Raw genomic sequence first — 24,824 nt, 5'->3', positions numbered from 1 at the left:
CCTCAGGCGGTAGAATGGCTCTGGTCGCAACAGAACAATGCCCCAGATGGTCAGAGCATCGCCCCCTGGTGGGCATGCCGGGTGGATCCCGATCGGGCACATGCGGGAGTCTGTGTGACTGCCTCCCTGTTTCCAACTTCAGAAAAATACAAAAAAAAAAAAGAGTAGAATAGTTAAATAAATCCAATGAAAGCAAATACACTATAGATATAAGCAAAAACTTATGGTGTAGAGAGTTGTCAGTTTCTGTTTGAGCCCTCATTGAGTGATATTTGTATCATGGCCTACAGGGGCAGAGATAAATTTAGGCCATGATCTGAGGGGCCTTTCCCTGTGCTTAATGGTGGTTGTGCCTAAGTTGTATCTTGTACTGACATATGTATAAGTCAAGTGTTTAGGAAAGGGTATCCCATAATTTGTTGAGTAATAGTATAGATTTAGGCTTTGCTTTGGCCTAGGGCTGGTGCCTAGTGTACTATGCCCTGATATGCATATGGATATGGACCCTGACCCATCCTAGATGAAAGCTGTCTTCTCTTGTGCAGTCATCGCATTTGGCTCTTGACTGAGAAGGGTTTAGGCCCGTAATGGAAAACTTGTTTTATAAAAACCGCCCACTTTTGCAGTGCTGGTCAACCTGGTCCCTCCCACCCACTAGTGGGCATTCCAGTAGCAGAGCAACCAAATGGCACTGTGATTGGCCCACCATGAAAGCTGGAACACCCACTAGTGGGCGGGAAGGACCAAGTTGACTAGGCCTACAAAAGTGGGTGGTTTTAAATTTTTTTTATTTTTATTTTTTTTACAGAGGCAGGGATAGACAGGGACAGACAGACAGGAACAGAGAGAAATGAGAAGCATCAATCATTAGTTTTTCGTTGCACGTTGCAACTTCTTAGTTGTTCATTGATTGCTTTCTCATATGTGCCTTGACCGCAGGCCTTCAGCAGACCGAGTAACCCCCTGCTGGAGCCAGCGACCTTGGGTCCAAGCTGGTGAGCTTTTTGCTCAAGCCAGATGAGCCCGCGCTCAAGCTGGCGACCTCAGGGTCTCAAACCTGGGTCCTTCCGCATCCCAGTCCGACGCTCTATCCACTGCGCCACCACCTGGTCAGGCAAAAAGTGGGCAGTTTTTATAAAAAGGTTCATCATCACGGGTTTAGGCTCTTGACTGAGATGGTCTTATAGGCATTTAGAGTATGTTGAGAGGTTGTATAGTTAAGGGCCTGGTCTAAGGCGGGACTGACTCTTGGCTTACCAGTTTTGGTTGCCAGTATGGTTAAGGGACTAACTATCAGAGTGCTGTGGGGGTTACTTAGCACAATGACTGATACATGGTAGATCTTAAAAAAATACTGATTTAATGAATAAAACAATGATTGAATGGTCAAGTAATGTGGAGTATACTTACATGAACTCTGTTTTTGGTATATGCTATTTCCTGGCTTGACAAGTGGTGGTCTGGTAATGGTTTAGTTTACATTTGAATTCTAGTATGTTTGATTGTGGGTTTGGAATGACAGTGGTCTAGTGGAAATCATGGCATGGATTTAGAATTTCTTGTCCAGTGCTGGCTTATGAGTGAGACTTATGTGGCTTAGGTCTTGTTACAAGTAAGGACTATTGTATGGCCAGTAGCCATGGCCACCATCACAGCCACCTGGCCAACACAGGTTCAGGTTTTATTTGGACAGACGGTAATGAAACAATGGAGCCAAGAACTGGTGGACCATTATTTTTAATCTTAGCTTGCACCCAGCGGGCGAGAAATACACACAGTGGGAAAACACTTCCCTTTCCATTCAGGGCTCCCAAAGCCACTGACTTATCCGAGTATTCCTAGAATCAAAGGTTTCTACCTCACCAGCCTTATTCACCTCTGTTCCCCATCTCCTTCTCTCTGCACAAACTCTGCACCAACTGGCTTCTCCTTCAGCACTCTGCCTCTTTGCCTCTGCAATGCTGATCTGAGCGAGCGAGACCCCCCCCCTTATCTTATAGTATAGAAATTAAAGCCTTTAAGCCAATATACAAATAAGAAAGTCTTTGATGCAAAGTCACTTATCTGAGGCATAAATGGGATTCCTCATAAGAGTGCACCACCCCACATTATACAACAGTCAAGGGTGTGGGGAAAAGCTTAGTTTTGAGAAGATCGTAGTATTAGAAGGATGTTGAAAATATCTTAGTATTAAAAGGGTGGGAAAGGCTTAGTCTTAAAACTAAGCCTTAGGCTATAAGAGCTTACAACCTGTCTCCCATACCCAATGCAAACTGATAAGTGAGCAAACATATATATCATATTTACAAACTTATTTGACTAACAATCGTCTTTCACATTTTTTGAACTACTTCTACTTTGCTGTCTTATGGCTTGAGTAGCAAGCAACTGAGTATGCCTTAAGGAAAACTGTTACAGCTAGAATTCTTTTTTTTTGTATTTCTCTGAAGCTGGAAACGGGGAGAGACAGTCAGACAGACTCCCGCATGCGCCCGACCGGGGTCCACCCAGCATGCCCACCAGGGGGCGACGCTCTGCCCACCAGGGGGTGATGCTCTGCCCCTCCGGGGCGTCGCTCTGTTGCGACCAGAGCCACTCTAGCGCCTGGGGCAGAGGCCAAGGAGCCATCCTCAGTGCCCGGGTCATCTTTGCTCCAATGGAGCCTCGGCTGCGGGAGGGGAAGAGAGAGACAGAGAGGAAGGAGAGGGGGAGGGGTGGAGAAGCAGATGGGTGCTTCTCCTGTGTGCCCTGGCCGGGAATCGAACCCGGGACTTCAGCACGCCAGGCCGACGCTCTACCACTGAGCCAACCGGCCAGGGCCTACAGCTAGAATTTTTAAAAAAATATTTAAATTTCAACAGTCTCTTGGAATAGTGAATAATAATTTTTTAATATCTGGTTCCAACTGAAGGCTGGGATACTGGCCCTGAAGACAAATGTGTTGAGTACATCTGTGTAAATAAAGCTGCCCTGGAAGCCCTTTTGTGGGCTGAATTGGAGCCGGATTCCATGGTAGAAGTGAAGCAGCTGGCTGAGCAGGAAGGTAAAGTATTTCTGTGGGCTGAGAATGTGAGAGAGAGGTGTGTGTCACTGTAAGATTACAAAACATAGAATTGAAAATTGTTATGTAATTAATATTCTGGTTTGGTGGCAGTGTATGTATGTGTCTCTGTGTATGTATATGTCTGAGAGAAAGATGGAGAGAGAGAGAGATAGGGGTGAAGGTGGAAGTTATGTTGTGGAGCAGAAACAGTCTGTTCACCTGGCTATCAGAGCCAAACATTAAACACTGAGAATTACAGTAGAGAAATATTGGTTATTTTATTATTAATGGTGACACCTAAGAGAATGGGAAGCTAATGCTCAAAAGCTTGAACTCCCCAATGGTATATAAGTTACATATTATATAGGACAAAATCAAAAGGCACTGTGGATTAGGGGGTTGGGGTTGTGCTGGGAACTGATTGGTCACAGGTGAGCAGCCTGGCCCATGCAGGTTCGCATTGGATTCGGACAGTCGGTAAGGAAACAACGGAGCCAAGAACTGGTGGGCCATTAGCTTTAATCCTAGCTTGCACCCGGCGGGCAAGTAAAAACACACACTGGGCTCCAAAACCCACTCACATTCAGTGCTCACAAAGCTACTGACTTATCCAGGTTACCTAGAATCAAAGGTTTCTAGCTCACGAGACTTTATTCACCTCTGTTCCTGTAAAGCCAGAAGCCAGAGCTACCATCACAGCAGCCCGGGCCATGCAGGTTCGCATTGGATTCGGACAGTCGGTAAAGAAACAACGGAGCCACAAACTGGTGGGCCATAGTCTTTAATTCTAGCTTGCACCTGGCGGGCAAGTAAAAACATACACTGGGCTCCAAAACCCACTCACATTCAGTGCTCACAAAGCCACTGACTTATCCGAGTTTCCTAGAATCAAAGGTTTCTAGCTCACCAGCCTTATTCTCCTCAGTTCCCCATCTCCTTCCTTATCCCAGATACAAACTCTACACAAACTGGCATCTCACTCAGTACTCCGCCATCTTGGCTGCTTCTCCTGGCTTACTCCACGTGGCCTCCTTCTGCTCTCTGCTCTGCTCCCTCTGCTCTCTCATGCTAATCATCCCAGGAACCAAGAGCGCAATCTCCTGCTCTGCCCCTATTTTATAGTGTAGGAATCCAAACCCTTAATCCAATATACAAAATAGGGAAGTCTCTAATACAAAGTCACTTCTCTGAGGCATGATTGGATTGTACCACCCCACATCAAAAAGGGTGGGAAAGGCTTAATCCCAAAACCAAGCCCCAGGCTACAAGGATTCTGCCTGCCCCCAACACACATTAATATCACCTGGGCAAAGGCCTCCACGTGGGCAGCGCTATTTTAACAAAGTGAGCATAATACATTTTATCTGCCCAACAATCCACCCCTATGCTCACTTTACTACCCACAATCTATACCACTGGCATCCCTGTGCAAGGAAATTAGAACATTACACAAATTACAACAGCAAAAATCATACAGTTTCAACAATTACAAAGGTACATTTCACCAATATCTGAGCACTTTGCCAAAAACGCAAAATGTCCTCGGCCTTCTTTCTAGCCATGGGAAAAGCTTCCCGGGGCAGGGGAGTGCTTCCAGCAAAGCCGCCCCCCAACCCCATCAGGGTATTTCACATTGTCCAAAATCCGTAATCCGTAAATCCATCCTACAAAGGAGCCAATGCCCTCTCCGGTCATAGTCCAGGAAATCAGTCCGTGTACATGGGGCGTCAGCCGTCCCCTTCATTCCTGCCATCCTGGCAGGTCTTACACTGTCCCAAAGAGGAGCACGTGGCAATGGCAGTCAGCATTTCCATCTCTGCTCCAGAAAGCATGTCCAGCCCTATGTCCCAAAATCGCAGACCTACCAGGGCTATAGTAGGTGATCCTTCCAGCTGGGCTCTCAACTTATGGAGACTGCAGATTGCAACTCCAGCCTGATTCTCCTCATCCTCCAAAGAGGAACTGAAAACACCAGCTCTGGCTGCCGGGCTCGAGCCTCCATTCACTGCTGCCTTCTGCTCCGCAGACCTTGCAGCTCCGGACCCGGCCTCAGCTTCAGCCTCAGCTTCAGCCTCAGCCCCGGCCTCCTGCTGCTGCTGGCTCTCCACAGCATCCAGAGCAATATGCAACTCACGAACCTGTGATTCCTCCTCCAGTAGCTGCTCCATTTCCTGACGAATCTCGCAAACCTGGTCGGCCTCCTCCTCCAGCGCTTCCTCCAACGCTTCCTCCAGCTCCAGGGTCAGCATTGGTTTCTCCCACATTTTCTCCAGCTTCTTCCACTGCTCGATTTGCAGGTCCTGGGCAGCCTCTTCCACAGAGCTCTCAGTTTCTCACGCATGGCTGTAAAGGTCAGCCAGCCTACAATAACCAAAAGGACAGCCATGGGGAACCCTAACACTAGCCAGTCCTCTACTCCACCACTCAAAGGCTCCTTGCCGATCTGTATCGAATCCTGCCGACTACGCCAAATGTAAAGCCAGAAGCCAGGGCTACCATCACAGCAGCCCGGCCCATGCAGGTTCGCATTGGATTCGGACAGTCGGTAAAGAAACAACGGAGCCACAAACTGATGGGCCATAGTCTTTAATTCTAGCTTGCACCCGGCGGGCAAGTAAAAATACACACTGGGCTCCAAAACCCAATCACATTCAGTGCTCACAAAGCCACTGACTTATCCGAGTTTTCTAGAATCAAAGGTTTCTAGCTCACCAGCCTTATTCTCCTCAGTTCCCCATCTCCTTCCTTATCCCAGATACAAACTCTGCACAAACTGGCATCTCACTCAGCACTCTGCCATCTTGGCTGCTTCTCCTGGCCTCCTCCACGTGGCCTCCTTCTGCTCTCTGCTCTGCTCCCTCTGCTCTCTCATGCTAATCATCCCAGGAACCAAGAGTGCAATCTCCTGCTCTGCCCCTATTTTATAGTGTAGAAATCCAAACCCTTAATCCAATATACAAAATAGGGAAGTCTCTAATACAAAGTCACTTCTCTGAGGCATGATTGGATTGTACCACCCCACATCAAAAAGGGTGGGAAAGGCTTAATCCCAAAACCAAGCCCCAGGCTACAAGGATTCTGCCTGCCCCCAACACACATTAATATCGCCTGGGCAAAGGCCTCCATGTGGGCAGTGCTATTTTAACAAAGTGAGTGTAAAGCCAGAGGCCACGGCCACGGCCACTATCACAGCAGCCTTCTAGCCCATGCAGGTTCGCATTGGATTCGGACAGTCGGTAAAGAAACAGCGGAGCCACAAATTGATGGGCCATAGTCTTTAATTCTCGCTTGCACCCGGCGGGCAAGTAAAAAATACACACTGGGCTCCAAAACCCACTCACATTCAGTGCTCACAAAGCCACTGACTTATCCGAGTTTCCTAGAATCAAAGGTTTCTAGCTCACCAGACTTATTCACCTCTGTTCCCCATCTCCTTCCTTCTCCAGCGTCAAATTGCACAAACTGGCTTCTCACTCAACACTCCCCATCTTGGCTGCTTCTCCTGGCCTCCTCCACGTGGCCTTTCTCTGCTCTCTGCTCTGCTCTCTCCTGCTAGTCATCCAGGAACCAAGTGGGCAAGTTCCCGTTCTACCCCTATTTTATAGTGCAGCTTCACAACCTCTAATCCAATATACAAAATAGGGAAGTCTCTAATACAAAGTCACTTCTCTGAGGCATGATTGGATTGTACCACCCCTCATCATCAAAAAGGGTGGGAAAGGCTTAATCCCAAAACCAAACCTTAGGCTACAATGACCTGGCCTGCTTATAGCCTGTCCCCCACACCCAATATAAGTCACTAGCGAGCAAACATATATATCATATTTACAAACTTATTTGACCAACATTCCACCCCTTTTGCTCGCTTTACAATCTAAACCACAGGCATCTTCCATGATGGTCACTGTGCAAGGAGTAGGATACATTGCATAAACAGAAATAGTACCAACTACAGCAATAGGATTAACAGATCAAAAACTATGGGCGAAATGAGAGAGCTGTCAGTGGCACCAAGAGAGGCAAATCTTTTCCCTCTGGCAGAATACAGGCCAGAGTTTTGTCTGCAGACAGCACCATAGCTGGCACCAGAGGTCGCCCTGAGCAGGCATACCCAACCTTATTGGCCAATACACCAGCATCTGCTGGTTCTATGTGTAGTAAAATAGGGGAACTCATTATTGGCCATAAAGAAATTACAAAGGTGCCCTTCAAAATGCTGTCCCCTTGAGCACTCAAGGGATAATACACTTCTACCTTAGGTGGCCAGGTGCTGGTTGCCCAAGGGGTTAACTGGAGGTCCACCTCTAACCCCTTTCCCCATGGTGCCAACAAGGCCACCCATCTCAGATGGGGGGCCTGTACAGTCCAGGGCCAAGTCCATTGAAGCCGTTGTCCTTTAAGAAGGGCTGTTGGAGCAGGGAAGAGCACATTGCCCTGCTGTCTGAAACCTGGCTTGAGTAAAATGTCCTTGGTGCGTATCTGCAACTGAATAGGGGCAGCTGTCCGATGCAGGAGGGCCTCTACTGGAGCTGGGCTTCCCCGTCGAGGTCGCTCATTCAAAATCCGAAGTACTGTCCATAAGCGGCGTGTCCATCCAGTAAGAGAGCCGGTGCCCCCCTCCTGTCGCAGTCCCTGCTTTAAGAGTCCATTATAACGCTCAATGATACCAGCAGCCTGGGGGTGGTAGGGAACATGGTACTTCCAGTCCACCCCCAGCTTTTGAGCCCATTGCCTCACCATTGAACCAGTGAAGTGGGTACCATTGTCACTTTCAAGGGCCAGCGGTCGCCCATATGCAGCACTCAGGCGGTCCAGAGCCTGTATGACTGCCCTCTGGTCAGGGTTACGAGCGGGGTAAGCAGCAAGCAGCCCGGTGGCAGTATCTACACAAGTGACTGCATACTGGTACCCTTCTGACTTTGGTAAGGGTCCAATGATGTCTATCTGCCATCGTGTCAGTGGGATATGACCCCTCTGGATCTGTCCAGGTGACACCAGTGGTCTCTGAGGGTGTTCCTTGGAACATACTGCACATTGCTCACAGGCTGCAAGTACCTCTGCATAGGACACAGGCAAGTTCTACGCCTTAACCGTAGCCCACATAGTTTTCTGTCCTGCATGGAGCAGGCGCCGGTGGAGCCACTGTGCCACATCACCTGCAGGTGCAGTCTCCAACCATCGCACCCTTGCCAATGTATCTGCCTCATCATTCCCAGGATGGGCTAGAGGGGCATGCCCTGTGACATGATATACTGTCACCTGCTTCTGGTGTCCTATTTCCCATAAGTCCTGCCACATGGCCTGACCCCATAATGGACGGTGCATTACCATCCACTGGTTAATGTGCCAAGTAGCAATCCAAAGGGTCAGTCCACAATAGACAGCCCAACTGTCAGTACAGATCACCAGAGGTGAAGGTTCATTATGGGCAACTAGCCAAACAGCTCTTAATTCTGCCCATTGGCTGCTTTGGCCTATACCCGTGTCCATCCAAATAGTCTCAGTGGCCGGATGGAAGGCGATAGCCGTCCATTTGGCAGGTTGGCCCCTGCTAGAACCATCAGTATACCAGGCATCTTTGGGGATGGGCACCCGCCCCTCCTGGTAGGGACTGACCTCAGGTTCTGCCTCCTGAGCCCCAGTTGCACCTGACTCTAAGGTCGCATAGGTGACTGGACCCAAGACTTCCTGCAGTTCTGCCCTCAATGGGCTGGTGCTAAGAGCACAGCGTTGTTGCAGATAGGCACCCCACTTTGCCAGGGTAGACATTTGGGCCATACCACTACATGGTTTAGTTGCCCAATCTCTCACCCATCCAGCTATAGGGTATGTTGTTTTGACTGTAACTGGTGTTGTGCTTGTAATACTCTCAGTTGCCAGTAGGGCAGCATACACAGCTCAGCTGCCAGCTGCTTCTCTACTAATGAGTAACGAACTTCAGCACCTTTCCACAATTGGGACCAAAATCCAATAGGTTGCCGTAGGCGCTCTGTCCGCTGCCACAAGCCCCATCCAAACCCCTCCGAGGTTACATGAACATCCAGCTCACAGGGCCTGGCAGGATCAAACACATTCAAGGACTGTGCCACCTTGACAGCTCTCTTAGCAGCTGCAAATGAACCTTGCGCCTGCTCAGTCCAATCCCAGCGAACCCCCTTTCGAATAAGGTTGTACAAGGGGCATAGTAACTGAGCCAAATGCGGTATAAATGCTCGCCAATACCCCAACAAACCTAAGAATTCCTGTAACTGTTTTACCGTAGTGGGCACGGGGTATGCTTGAATCTTATCTATAACTGCGTCAGGGATAACTTTTGTCTTACCCGACCAGACAACTCCCAAGAATTTAACAGATAACCCAGGTCCTTGTAATTTGTTCTCGTTAACTGCCCAGCCACATGCTTTCAAATGGGATAGCAGGGTAGGGACTGCTTGCTCCAATTCTGAAAGAGAATCACTAGTTAGCATAATATCATCAATATAATGGTACATGCGGACTACCTCTGGCTGTTTCCATTTAGCCAGGTCAGCAGCCACCAGCCCATGGCACAAGGTGGAGCTATGCAAATAGCCCTGGGGTAACACTGTAAAGGTCCATTGTCTCCCTTCCCAACTGAAGGCAAATTGGTCTTGACTCTCTGCAGCTATATCAATAGAGAAAAAAGCATTGGCCAAGTCTGCCACAAAGTGGTATGTCCCCAACTCATGGCTTAGCCGATCCATCATGTTAGCTATCGAGGGAACAGCAGCGTGCAAAGGGGGAACAACTTTATTAAGTTCCCTGTAATCTACTGTCATTCTCCAGGTTCCATCTGCTTTGCGCACAGGCCATACTGGGGAGTTGTAAGGACTGTGTGCTGGCCGGATGATCCCCACCTTTTCTAGTTCAAGGATTGTCCCTGTGACTTCTTCATAACCACCTGGCAGGCGGTACTGCTTGGTGTTAGTCACACACCGAGGGACGGGTAATTGCAAAGGGGAATGTGATGCATGTCCCTGCAATACTGCCTTCACAACCCTGATCTGCAGCCGGAACTCCCCAGCTGTAGTTTCCAACCACAGTCCTTGCAAGACATCTACCCCCCAAATATATTCAGGAATAGGAGATACATACACCTTATATGGCTTAGGAGGCAGTCTCCCTATCCCCAATGGAATAGTTATTGGCTTCACTTGAACAGTTTGGCCCCCATAACCATCAATGGCCACTGGGGTCCCAGCAAACCGCTCTGGGTTTCCATAGAGAAGGGAACATTCTGCACCTGTATCCACCAAGGCCAACACCTGTTGTACATTGGAAGGGGACCAGTGGATAACCAGTTCCACATGTGGCCTCCGGTCCCCGCCCATCCCCGTTAGATGGGTCCCTCGGCCTTTTTCCTATTCAAACTGGTACAATGGGTCTTGGGAGTTCCCCTCTCCCTCGGCCATCTCTATCATATAATCTTGTAACCGAGCTGTGCGTGCACCAAACGTTTTATTGGTAGCTGCTGGGGCCTTTCGTCTCAGTGGCTGGAACTTCTGTTCTGGTTTAAGCTGCAGCCAAAGCTCCAAAAGAATTTTATTAGACTGGCCATCCAATTTCCCCTTATCTGCTCCAGCCGCAATCAAGTCTACCCACATCTGCGTTCGGGTAACCTTTATAGGCCCGTTTCCCTTGTTAGTTGGGGGGGAAACATAGGCAGCAGCCCTCACTGCTTTATGATCCCGAGCGGCCTCCAGCTCTCCCAAATCTGCTACCATCTGTGTAACTGCACTGATGGGCTGCCCCACATAGGGGCCCAAGATAGCCACAAGTGACCCAAAAAGGGCTGATGGGGCGCTAGCAAGGACAAATTCCCTCATTTTGGCCGTAAACACTTCCTCGTCTGGCCCACGAGACCCAGGGTTGAAAACAGCATTCTTCATACCTAGTTCTCGAAGGACCTTTACTAACTCACTGTAGCACTCCCACCGACTCATTGCCCCCGGCAGTTCTCCAGCATTCTGCCAGACCATACGAATGGCAGCCATCACCCATTCTAATAGGGTATGGTCTCCTGGGTTGCCATGGCAGTTCTGAAGATGCTGCCTCAAGGAAGAGTGTGTGGTAATGGTGGCCAATTTCTCCATCTCTGTTCCGGAGAGCATGATGCCATCCACCCCTATATCCCATAATCGTAGTAGCCAGGCTACCAGGGATTCAGTAGGTTTCTGCCTAAATTGTGCCCCAACTCCATCAGCTCTGCCTGGGTATAGGGCCGGACCACAGAGTGTTCCATTACCTGGGCAGGAGGCTGTGGCTGCCCCTGAGGGACTCTTTGTTGCTGGGTTTTTACCTTCTTGGCGACAACTGGTTGGGCTCTCAGTGTGCGTATGGCAGCTTCAGCCTGAGCCTTCTCATCCTCAGAAGAGGAGTCGCAAGCGCCTGCTCCCGCTGACTCAAAGCCAATCCACCGGCACGGAGGCTGCTGCTCCTTTGGTGACCGTTTAGGCTCCTGTGGCTGCTGGCTTTTGGCCGGAAGCTGAGACTCGAGCTCTTGAATCCGCAGTTGTTTCTCCAACAACTGCCGGTGAAGACGTTCAGCTTCCAGGGTAAACTGCAACTCGCGAACCCGTAATTCCTTCTCCAGTGCTCGCTCCAATTCCAGCCTTTTCTGCCATTCTATTTGCAATTCATGCTGAAGCTTTTGACCTCGGGCAGTTTCCTCTTGAGTAAAAAACATGTAGCCCATGGCCCCTAAAAGGACAGCCATGGGGAGCCAGAGCAGCAACCAGTACTCTATCCCACCCATCAAGGGTGGTGGCTCCATACCAATCTCTGAATCCTGCCGGAAACTACGCCAGTTGTAAGGCCAGGAGCCGCCATCGTGGCCATTCACATGCAGGTTCCCATTGGATTCGGGCAGACGATAAAGAAATGGCGGAGTCAGAGGATGGGGGGCCATCCTATTTATTGGTGTCTCACCAAGACAGGCAAACCACAAAAGAAGACAAGGGAAAAGCAGAAAACCAGCTCTTCCCATGAAGGGCCAGGGATCAGGGAAGCCCCTGCAATTGTGATAGCAGGAACTGTGTGTCCAAGCTCCTGGTCTGTCCCACTTTATAGTGTAGAAAACCAAAATCCCTTAATCCGATATACAAACAAGGAAGTCCCCAATACAAAGTCACTTATCCAAGGCATAATTGGATTCCTCATGAGAGTGCACCACCCAGATCATACAATCAGTCAAGGGTGTGGGGAAAAGCTTAGTCCCAAAACCAAACCTCAGGCTACAATGACCTGGCCTGCTTATAGCCTGTCCCCCACACCCAATATAAGTCACAAGTGAGCAAACATATATATCATATTTACAAACTTATTTAACCAACACCTTCCTTCTCCAGCGTCAAACTGCACAAACTGGCTTCTCACTCAACACTCCGCCATCTTGGCTGCTTCTCCTGGCCTCCTCCACGTGGCCTTTCTCTGCTCTCTGCTCTGCTCTCTCCTGCTAGTCATCCAGGAACTAAGCGGGCAAGTTCCCGTTCTACCCCTATTTTATAGTGTAGCTTCACAACCTCTAATCCAATATACAAAATAGGGAAGTCTCTAATACAAAGTCACTTCTCTGAGGCATGATTGGATTGTACCACCCCTCATCAAAAAGGTTGGGAAAGGCTTAATCCCAAAACCAAACCTTAGGCTACAATGACCTGGCCTGCTTATAGCCTGTCCCCCACACCCAATATAAGTCACAAGTGAGCAAACATATATATCATATTTACAAACTTATTTGACCAACAGTGAGCATAATACATTTTATCTGCCCAACAGTTCCCCATCTCCTTCCTTCACTCTGCACCAACTGCACAAACTGGTTTCTCACTCAACACTCCACCATCTTGGCTGCTTCTCCTGGCCTACTCCACGTGGCCTTTCTCTGCTCTCCTCTGTGATCTCTCTGCTCTCTCATGCTAATCATCCCAGGAACCAAGAGCGCAAACTCCCGTTCTGCCCCCACTTTATATTGTAGCTTCACAACCTCTAATCCAATATACAAAATAGGGAAGTCTCTAATACAACGTCACCTCTCTGAGGCATGATTGGATTGTACCACCCCACATGAAAAAGGGTGGGAAAGGCTTAATCCCAAAACCAAACCCCAGGCTACAAGGATTCTCAACACACATTAATATCACCTGGATGACGGCCTCATGTGGGCAGCGCCATCTTTAACAAAGTGAGCATAATACATTTTATCTGCCCAACATACAGGTAATAAATCATTTCTTGAGTTCTTGAGGACAGTTCTGAGGTCTGTTCTGGTTCTTCTGTCCCATCTCAAGGGAAAGTAGCCAAGGGGGTCATTCTACCTTAGGGCTAAGGAGCTGAAACCTAATTTAGGTCAAGGTGTTATCTTTAGCCTGCCAGAGGTCCAGACTTTGTGACCATTAATCAGGGTCAGGTTGTTGTTTTCCGCTGCCTCGGGGGTTGCTGATTATCTCTGTGAAAGGCTAGGTCTCTGGGGGGGGCGGGGTAGTAGCAACCCATGGAGTCTATCTGATGAAAAGATACCACAAAGGTCAGAACTTGAGGAAGCTTAGTTGAAGTCATCAACCAGGATAGTTGAAATAGTTGAGGCAGTTTATACCGGAATACCTGAAGAACTCAGCCCTTACTCTGCATTTTCCTTACCACCTAGTAGACTATTTGGTTTGCTAGTTTAAAGGCTCTCTTTGTTTTCAGTTTCCTATTTATATGAACATGTTAACTTTTAGAAAAGAAATGTTATTTTAAAAACCTAAAAAATTATATTCATTGATTCTCACCTATGACCAATCATTGAGCTTGTTCTATATTTCTCCTCTGCTTCCAATTTAAATTGTATTTTTACATTGTCAGAGAATGTTCAACTCTTATCTTCATATTTGTTTTAGCCTTAGATTTATAATTAAATCTATACAATTCTAATCATCTGTCTTTTGGCAAAATTTTCCAATATTCTCTTAAATAGATGAAACTTAACCCCTAGTAGAATCCTCAGCAAGAGTTCCTCAATATCAAATTTCTGGAGTTTTGAAAGTTTAAAACTAAAATCCTTGGGTAACACTTTTTTTTTTTTTTTTTTTGAGGCTGAAAGACAGAGAGAGAAGACAGGGAGAGAGATGAGAAGTATCAACTTGTTGGGTCACTTTATTTATTTATTTTTTATTATTATTTTTTTTTTGCATTTTTCTGAAGCTGGAAACAGGGAGAGACAGTCAGACAGACTCCCACATGCGCCTGACCGGGATCCACCCGGCACGCCCACCATGGGGCGACGCTCTGCCCACCAGGGGGCGATGCTCTGCCCATCCTGGGCGTCGCCATGTTGCGACCAGAGCCACTCTAGCGCCTGAGGCAGAGGCCACAGAGCCATCCCCAGCGCCCGGGCCATCTATGCTCCAATGGAGCCTTGGCTGCGGGAGGGGAAGAGAGAGACAGAGAGGAAAGCGCGGCGGAGGGGTGGAGAAGCAAATGTGCGCTTCTCCTGTGTGCCCTGGCCGGGAATCGAACCCGGGTCCTCCGCACGCTAGGCCGACGCTCTACCGCTGAGCCAACCGGCCAAGGCATGTTGGGTCACTTTAGTTCATTGATTGCTTCTCATACCGACCTTGATGGAGAGGTACCTCCAGCCGAGCCAGTGACACCTTGCTCAAGCCAGTGCCGTAGGATCATGTTGATGATCCCATGTTCAAGCCGGTGACCCTGACCTCAAACTGGTGATCCTGGGGTTTTGAAACTGGGATTTCAGCATCCCAGGTCAACACTTTATCCACTGTACTACCACCAGTCAGGCCCTTGACTCACACTTTTTACTTGATTTTTTTTTTTTTTTTTTTTGCTGTTGTTCAGTGAGAGGCAGAGAAACAGACTCCCACATGTGCCCTGACCTGGATCCACCTGGAAAGCACCAGGCCATGCTCTGCCCACCTGGGGAGTTGCTCTGTTGTTCAGCAAACTAGCTCTTCTTATTGCCTGAGACAGAGAGCCACCCTCAGCACAGGAGGCCAACTTGTTTCAATCGAGCCATGGTTGCAGGAGGAGGAGGAGGAGGAGGAAGAGAGAGAGAGAGAGAAAGAGAAAGAAAAGTGTGAGGGGGGAGGGGTGGAGAAATAGACGGGTGCTTCTCCTGTGTGCCCTGACTGAGAATCAAACCCAGAACATCCACACGCCAGGCCAGTGCTTTCCCCTGAGCAAAGTGTCCAGGGCCTTGAGTTAAAAAAAAATGCTCCTTGACTCTAGAATCCTGTCATGTAGTTTAGTGCCATCTGATTTTCATTTCTTGTAGGTCACTTGTTTTTATTTTATTTTTTTATTTTATTGGATCTGTAGACACAAAGGAGTTTTTTCTTTATTATTAATGTCTGTTTTACTATGTCAGAGTTGACAGTGAATTTTTCCAGTTGCATAATGGGCTCTTCAAATATGTAGAATAAAGTGTTTTATTTCCAAAAAGTTTAAAATTTTTAATATTAAATATTAATTGTTTCATTATTTGCTTTTTTTTCCTTCTTCTTTTTAAATGAGAGGAGGAGACATAGTAAGACAGACCTCTGCATGTACCTGCACAAAGATCCACCCAGCAGTCCCTGTTTGGGGCCAATGCTTAAATCAACGAGGTATCCTCAGCGCCCCGGGCCTAGTCTTGAACCAAGAGAGCCACTGGCTGTGAAAGGGGGTAAAAAGAGAAGGGGGAAAAGGAGAAAAGAAGAAGATAGTCATTTCTTATGTGTGCCCTTATCAGGGATAGAGCCCAGGATGTCCACATGCCGGACTAATGCTCTATCCAATGAGCAAACTGACTGGGGCCTGCTTTTTCTAAGAGGTTACTGATATATTTTATCTATCAGTTTCCTCTTTACCTCTTTATTTTTTGATTTTCTTGGTTCTTTGTTGTTTTCAGTCTTTCTTTCTCTTACTGTATTTTTCAGTCATATCCACTCTCCATTGGGTGCTTTGTCATTTAGTCTTCTGAGATGATTTTGTCTTTTTCTTCAATTTCTTTCCTGAGTTCAGTCAGTGCTCACTTCACATTTTCATGTTTGTATCTATTCTGAGATTTTGAATTTCTGATTTATAGTATTTCTTTCATATCTGTAATTGCCTGATTAATATATTATAATCCATGCTTTCTTTTGCTCTGTGGTTGTTTTTATTGCAGGTTGATTATTATTATTATTATTATTTTTTTTTTTTTTTACAGAGACAGAGAGAGTCAGATAGATAGGGACAGACAGACAGGAACGGAGAGAGATGAGAAGCATCAGTCATTAGTTTTTCATTGTGACATCTTAGTTGTTCATTGATTGCTTTCTCATATGTGCCTTGACGGTGGGGCTACAGCAGACCGAGTAACCCCTTGCTCGAGCCAGCGACCTTAGGTTCAAGCTGGTTAGCTCTGCTCAAACCAGATGAGCCCACACTCAAGCTGGTGACCTCGGGGTCTTGAACCTGGGTCCTCTGCATCCCAGTCCAATGCTCTATCTACTGTGCTACCACCTGGTCAGGCAGTTGATTATTTTTATCAGCTGAAAAGTTCTGATTCTCGCCTTTTTTTCTTATGGTAGCTTTGTGTGGATGTTGGGTTCCCCCTTTTTTTTTATATAAGTTTTCTTTTGTAGTTGGATATTGTTGTTTTTTTAAAAGATTTTATTTATTCATTTTAGAGAGGGAGAGAGAGAAAGAGAGACAGACAGAAGGAGGGAGCAGGAAGCATCAACTCCTATATGTGCCTTGATTAGTTAAGTCCAGGGTTTTGAACTGGCAACCTCAGTGTTCCAGGTCGAGGTTTTATCCACTGCGCCACAACAGTCAGGTGGGTTCCTTTTTCTAATTATTAGAAATGGTGCTGGAACTTCCTGGTTCAACAATAAGAGTTGATGTTATAAGAAAAAAGGGCTTTGGATGCTTTATTTAGTTCATTGGTTCAAGAGCACCCTCTTCTGTTGGTATAATAAAGTACAGCTTCTTTACTAAGTAGTGATTTTGGAGGGAAGGGTCATTTGAACTTCTAATTCTGCAATGCTATTTATTTTCCAATGGATATTTCTCCCTTCCAAGTTACTGCTTTCTTCCTTCTCAAACCTTTAGTTCTGTGCAATTTTCAGGCCCTTTCCTTTTGACTCTTAGTGTTCTGATCCAACAGGTCTAAAAATTGTTTTTTGTTTTTTTTTAAGATTTTATTTATTCATTTTAGAAAAGAGAGAGGGGGAGAGAGGGAGAGAGAGGACAGAGAAGGGGGGAGGAGCAAAAAGCATCAACTCCCATATGTGCCTTGACTGGGCAAGCCCAGGATTTTGAACCAGTGACCTCAGCATTCCAGGCTAACACTTTATCCACTGTGCCATCACAGGCCAGGCTAAAAATTGTTTTTAATACTTACTTAGGGTGGGACTTTCTCCTGAGTGTGAATTCCAAGTGAGGTTATCATATTTTACCTCTGCTGGTACCCTGAAGAAGCCCCCTCTCTTCCTCACAATTCCTGCCTGACGTTTCATATAAACAGAATCGTATATACTGCTCATAAAAATTAGGGGATATTTAAAAATGAATATGAAACGATTTTAAAAAAGCATTTTTTTTTATTAAACAAGAATATCAGAAAAGAAAACAACAAGTCAAAGAAGGTTGTTTGATTATGCAAATGAGATGCAAAACCAACTTTTATTTCATTGATGAAAATGTACTATACAAAAAACTGAACGTACTGGAGTATCTACGTGTTCCCTGATCCCCTAATTTTTGTGAGCAGTGTATATGGTCCTTTCTGAATGGCTTCTTTTACTTAGCATAATATCTTCAAGGTTAATCCATGTTGTAGCAGATATACCACATTTTGTATATCTATTATTCAGTTGATAGATATATGGGCTGTTTCTACCTTTTGGCTAGTCTGAATAATGCTGTTATGAACATTCATGTACAAATTTTTATGTGAACATATATTTTCATTCCTCTTGTTTATATACCTAGAAGTGAAATCCCTGGGGCACATAGAAACTCAATATTTAACATTTTGTAGAGTGGCCAAATTGTTTTCCAAACTATCTGTACCATTTTACATTTCCTAATGGGAATGTATGAGGGTTTCCATTTCTCCACATCCTCACTGAAACTTATTATTGTCTATTTATTTATTATTATTATAGTCATCCTAGTAGGTATGAAGTGGTATCTCAACATGGTTTTGGTTTACATTTACCTAATGATTGGTGATGATGATATCTTTTTGTGTCCATGTTGTCCATTTGCATATCTTCTTTGGAGAAATATCTACTCAAGCCCTTTGCAAATTTTAAAATTGGGTGATTTTTCTTTTTATTGTTGAGTTTTAAGACTTTTTATTTATGATTTCTAAATACAAGGCCTTTGTTAGCGATATAATTTACAACTATTTGCATTCATTCTGTGAATTGCCTTTTCACTCTTTTAATGTTTTATGTCAATCAAAATTTAAAAAATTTTATGAAGTCCAATTTATCTACTTTTCTATGGTCATTTGTGTTTTTCATGAAGGATCTAAGAAACACTTAACTAACTCAGTCCTGGCTGATTAGTTCAGTTGGTTAGAGCATCTTCCTAACCTGACAAGGTTGCAGGTTCAATCCCTGGCCAAGGCACACACAAGAAGCAACCAATGAATGCACAACTAAGTGGAACAACAAATAATTGTTTCTCTCTCTCTCTCTCTCTCTCTGTCTGTCTTTCTCTTCCTCTTTCTCTGTCTCTCTAAAATCAATCAGTACATTTTTTTTGTATTTTTCCGAAGCTGGAAACGGGGAGAGACAGTCAGACAGACTCCCGCATGCACGCGACCGGGATCCACCTGGCACGCCCACCAGGGGCAACGCTCTGTCCACCAAGGGGCGATGCTCTGCCCCTCCGGTGCATTGCTCTGTTGCGACCAGAGCCACTCTAGTGCCTGGGGCAGAGGCCAAGGAGCCATCCCCAGCGCCCGGGCCATCTTTGTTCCAATGGAGCCTCGGCTGCGGGAGGGGAAAAGACAGAGAGGAAGGAGAGGGGGAGGGGTGGAGAAGCAGATGGGCGCTTCTCCTGTGTGCCCTGGCCAGGAATCAAACCCAGGACTTCTGCACGCCAGGCTGACGCTCTACCACTGAGCCAACCGGCCAGGGCCAATACATTTTTTTTTTAACAATCAGATTTATTTCTGTATTCACGGTATTTTTTTTTATTATTTTTTTTTACAGAGACAGAGTCAGAGAGAGGGATAGATAGGGACAGACAGACAGGAATGGAGAGAGAAGCATCAATCATTAGTTTTTCATTGCGACACCTTAGTTGTTCATTGATTGCTTTCTCATATGTGCCTTAACCGCGGGCCTTCAGCAGACCAAGTAACCCTTTGTTCAAGCTAGGGACCTTGGGTCCAAGCTGGTGAGTTTTGCTCAAACCAGATGAGTCTGCGCTCAAACTGACGACCTCGGGGTCTCGAACCTGGGTCCTCTGCATCCCAGTCCAATGCTCTATCCACTGCGCCACCGCCTGGTCAGGCTCAATCAATACATTTAAAAAAAGAAAGCTTGGCCTGTGGTGCACAGTGGATGGAGCACCAACCTGGAACATTGAAGTCACTGGTTCAAATCCTTGGGCTTGCCCAGTCAAAGCACATATGTCAAGCAACCAGTAAACAGCCAGAGTGAAGCAATTACTTCTCATTGCCACTGCCCTCCTCCATAAAAGCAATAAATAAAATATTGAAAATAAACAAACAAATAACCTGACCAGGCTGTGTGACAGTGGAGAGACAGTCAGACGGATGCAGAAGATGCAGGTTTGAAATCCCGAGGTTGCCGGCTTGAGTGCGGGCTCATCCAGCTTGAGCACGGGCTCACCAGCTTGAGCGCAGGGTCACTGGCTTGAATGTAGGAATATTGAAATGAAGCCCATGGTTGCTGGCTTGAGGCCAAGGTTGCTGGCTTGAGCAGGGGTCACTCTCTCTGTTGTAGCCCCCCAGTCAAGGCACATATGAGAAAGCAATCAATGAACCACAAAGATGCCACCACAAGGAATTGATGCTTGGCATTGGCCGGTTGGCTCAGCAGTTGGGAGTCAGCCTGGCATGTGGAAGTTCCGGGTTTGATTTCTGACCAGGGACACAGGAGAAGTGCCCATCTGCTTTTCCACCCTTCCTCCTCTCCTTTCTATCTATCTCTCTCTTCCTCCCTGCAGCCAAGCTCCATTGGAGCAAAAGTTGGCCCGGGTGCTGAGGATGGCTCCATGGCCTCCACCTCAGGCACTAGAATGGCTCCGGTTGCAACGAAGCAACAGCCCAAATGGGCAGAGTATGACCCCTGGTGGGCATGCCAGGTGGATCCTGGTCGGGTGCATGTGGGAGTCTATCTGCCTCACTGCTTCTCACTTCAGAAAAATATAAGAAAAAAAAAGAATTGATGCTTCTCATCTCTTTCCCTTCCTGTCTGTCTGTTCCTATCTGTTCTTCTCTCTGACTCTCTCTCTGTCTCTGTCAAAAAAAAGAAACAAATGAAAAAATAAATAAAAAGCACCGAGCCTGGCCAGTGGTAGCGCAGTGGATAGAATATCGGACTGGGATGTGGAGGACCCAGGTTCGAGACCCTGAGGTCGCCAGCTTGAGCATGGGCTCATCTGGTTTGAGCAGAGCTCACCAGCTTGGACCCAAGGTCACTGGCTTGAGCAAGAAGTTACTCAGTCTGCTGAAGGCCTGCGGTCAAGGCACATATGAGAAAGCAATCAATGAACAACTAAGGTGTCTCAGTGAAAAGCTAATGATTGATGCTTCTCATCTTTCTCTGTTCCCATCTGTCTGTCCCTATCTATCCCTCTCTCTGACTCTCTCTCTGTCTCCGTAAATTAAAAAAAAAAAGACCAAAAAACCCCACAAAAAACACCAAAAACACTTGCCTAACTCAAGTTCAAAAAGATTTACTTTTGTAATTGAAATATTGTAATATTTTAAGAATTTATTTTTGAATATTAATTTTATATCAAGCAACCTTGCTAAACTTTCTTATTGATTACAATAACTGTATTTTTCTTTTTTCTTCTATATATGTGGACATACAACTTACAAATAATGACAGTTTTAATGTTTTTGTTCCAATCTCTAAATCTTTTGTTTTTGTTGCTGTCTGCCTAGTATAATGTTGAATAGAAATAGTGATAGTGGATATCATTGTCTAATTCTTGATCTATAAAAAGAAAGCTTTCAATATTTCTTTCAGTTTGATCTTTGTTGTTGACTTCTTTTATTTTAATTAAAAAAGTTCCATTCCATTATTATTTGCTAACAGTTTTTCTTTTTTGTTTTTTCCTCCAGTTTTATTGAGGAATAATTGATTATATCACTGTATAAGTTTAAGGCATACAGCATAATTGTTTGATTTGTATATGTTGTGAAATTATTACCACAACAGGTTTAATTAACATCTATCTTCTCATATAGATACAATAAAGAGAAAAGAAAGAAGTAAAAAAAGGATAAAAGCCTGACTTGTGATGGTGCAGTGGACAAAGTGTCGACCTGGAATGCTGAGGTCGCCAGTTCAAAACCTCAGGCTGGTCAAGGCACATGTGGGAGTTGGTGCTTCCTGCTCCTCCCCCACTTCTCTCACTCTTTCTCTTTTTACTCTCTCTCTAAAAATGAACAAATAAAATCTAAAAAAAGAAGGATAAAAAGTTCTTTTTGTGATAGAGAACTCAGGATTTACTCTCTTAACTTTCCATATATCATACATAAGTGCAAGTTATAGTTACCATGTTGTATATTACATCCCTAGTATTTATTTAAACTGGAAGTTTGTACTTTTTTTCCACCTTCTTCCGATTCTACTCCTCTACATGCCAGTTTTTCTTTATCATGAATTTTGTCAGATGTTTTTTCTGCATCTATTAATATGATCATATAATTATAATTTTTTTATCAGTTAATGTGACAAATTACATTGATTTTTACAGTTAAGTCAAGCTTACATTCTGGGAACCCAATTTACTTATTACTTCCTTAAAATATTTTTTTAAATTGAATATATTGGATGACACTGTATAACATAATTATAGATTTCAGGTCCTTAATTCTACAACACATTTTTGTACAACATATTTTGTATTCACCCCCTCCAAGTCACATCTTCATCCATCACCATTTATCTCCCCATAGCCTCCTCTACCTACCCTCCTATATCTTCTTTATTATATTACAGGATTCAATTTGCTAATATTTGTCCAGGATTTTGCAACAGTGTTCATGATGCAGTTAACTTGTAGATTTTCTTTCTTGAACTATAGTTTTTGGAGATTTGGTATCAAGGTTGTGCCAGATTCATAAAATGAATTAGGAAAGGCATTCCCCTTAACTATTCTCTAAAAGATGGCATAAATTGCAATGTATCCCTCATTGAATATGTGGTAGCAATCTCTTGTGATGCCACTGGGGCCTGAAGTTAATGGGAAGCTTTATTTTTTTAATACTGATTTGATTTTGTTAATATTTATAAGTCCATTTACTTATCTGTTTTTTAAAATTACTTTTAGCAAGTTATTTTTTTTTAATTTATTTTTAACAGAGAGAGTCAGAGAAAGGGACAGACAGACAGGAAAGGAGAGATGAGAAGCATCAATCATTAGTTTTTCGTTGCGCAGTGACATCTTAGTTGTTCATTGATTGCTTTCTCATATGAGCCTTGACAGCGGGCCTTCAGCAGACTGAGTAACCCCTTGCTCAAGCCAGCGACCTTGGGTTCAAGTTGGTGAGCTTTTGCTCAAACCAGATGAGCCTTTGCTCAAGCTGGCACCCTCAGGGTCTTGAACCTGGGTACTCGGTTTCCCAGTCCAACGCTCTATCCACTGCGCCACTGCCTGGTCAAGCTTTAGCAAGTTTTTTTTAAAGAAATTACTTGTTTCACCCAACACTTAAAATTCATTTTCATAAAATGCTGTATCTTATCTTTTTAATGCCCGCCATATCTATAGTTCTGTCCAGTTTTGTATTTCTTTTTTAAAGACTTTATTTATTTATTTTAGAAAGGAGAAAGAGAGAGACAGAGAGAGAGAGAAAGAGAGAGAGAAGAGGGAGGAGCTAGAAGCATCAACTGCCATATGTGCCTTGACCCTGACAGGGCAAACCCAGGGTTTTGAACTGGCAACCTCAGCGTTTCAGACAGATGCTTCATCCACTGTGCTACCACAGATCAGGTTGGTTTTGTGTTTCTTATAATGGTCAATTGGGTCTTTTCTCCTTTTTTTCTCAATCACACTCACCAAGGGTAAGATTTTTATATCAATCTGTTAGTCTTTTCAAAAACCAACCTAAAGAAAAAAACAGTTTTGGCTTTGTTGATATTCTCCAGGTATGTTTGTTCTAGTTCATTAATCTCTATTTTTAACTTTGATTCCCTTTTTTTTTACTCCATTTGGATATATTCCCTGTTCTTTTATTAACTTAATTAAATAGATACTTAACTCAATAAATTTCAACTTTTGTTTCCTTCTAATACATATATTTAATTTTTTTAGATTTTATTTATTCATTTTTATTAGAGAGAGAGAGGGGAGAGAGAGAGATAGAGAGAGAACAGGGGGAGGAGCAGGAAGCATCAACTCCCATATGTGCCTTGACCAGGCAAGCCCAGGGTTTCGAACCAGTGACCTCAGCATTCCAGGTCGACGCTTTATCCACTGCACCACCACAGGTCAGGCCATATATTTATTTTTTTATTTTATTTAAAAAAATTTAATCTTCTCTCTCTCTCTCTTTTTTTTTAATTTTTTTTTTGTATTTTTCTGAAGCTGGAAACCGGGAGAGGCAGTCAGACAGACTCCCGCATGCGCCCGACCGGGATCCACCCGGCACGCCCACCAGGGGCGAAGCTCTGCCCACCAGGAGGCGATGCTCTGCCCCTCCGGGGTGTCGCTCTGCCACGACCAGAGCCACTCTAGCGCCTGGGGCAGAGGCCAAGGAGCCATCCCCAGCACCCGGGCCATCTTTGCTCCAATGGAGCCTTGGCTGCGGGAGGGGAAGAGAGAGACAGAGAGGAAGGGGGGGTGTGGAGAAGCAAATAGGCGCTTCTCCTATGTGCCCTGGCCGGGAATCGAACCCGGGTCCCCCACACGCCGCCAGGCTGACGCTCTACCGCTGAGCCAACTGGCTAGGGCCTTCTCTCTCTCTTTTGAGAGAAGTTGGGAGAGATAGAAGGGATGAAGGGAGATGAGAAGCATCAACTCATAGTTGCAGCACCTTAGTTGTTCATTGATTGCTTCTCATATGTGACTTCACTGGGGGGAAGGGTTCCAGGTGAGCCAGTGACCCCTTGCTTAAGCCAGTGACCTTGGGCTCAAACCAGTGACCTTGGGCTCAAGCCAGTGACCTCTGGGATTCAAGTCAGCAATCTTGTGATCATGTCAATGATCTTGCTCTCAAGCCGGTGACCCTGTGCTCAATCTGGCAAACCCACACTCTAGCTGACAAACCCGCACTCTGTCTGGCGACCTTGGAATTTGGAACTGGGGCCCTCACTGTCCCGAGTCAATGTTCAATCCACTGCACCACTACCGGTCAGACCCAATACATACATTTTAAACAAATTTTCCTTTAATTACTCAATACAAATGTTGATATTTAGTGCTTTTGATATCAGTTTGAAATATTTTTGAATTTCCATTATTATTATTATTTTTTTGATACATTGCTATTTATTAATTTGAAAAATTTATTGATTGCTTTTAAATTTTTTAAAAGATTTTATTTATTCATTTTAGAGAAGGGGGGAGAAAGAGAGAGAGG

General features: G+C 45.2%; 1 pseudogene; it reads left to right on the top strand.

Annotated features, from left to right (window-relative positions):
• LOC136386000 (elongation factor 1-delta-like) overlaps positions 1-24,824 on the top strand; it is a 53,122-nt pseudogene that overhangs the window by 5,145 nt on the left and 23,153 nt on the right.

This window comes from Saccopteryx leptura, chromosome X (assembly GCF_036850995.1).
Source record: "Saccopteryx leptura isolate mSacLep1 chromosome X, mSacLep1_pri_phased_curated, whole genome shotgun sequence".
Classification (NCBI taxonomy): domain Eukaryota; kingdom Metazoa; phylum Chordata; class Mammalia; order Chiroptera; family Emballonuridae; genus Saccopteryx; species Saccopteryx leptura.
Note: the sequence above shows the minus strand (reverse complement) of the source record. Positions and strands in the feature narration are given on the sequence as shown.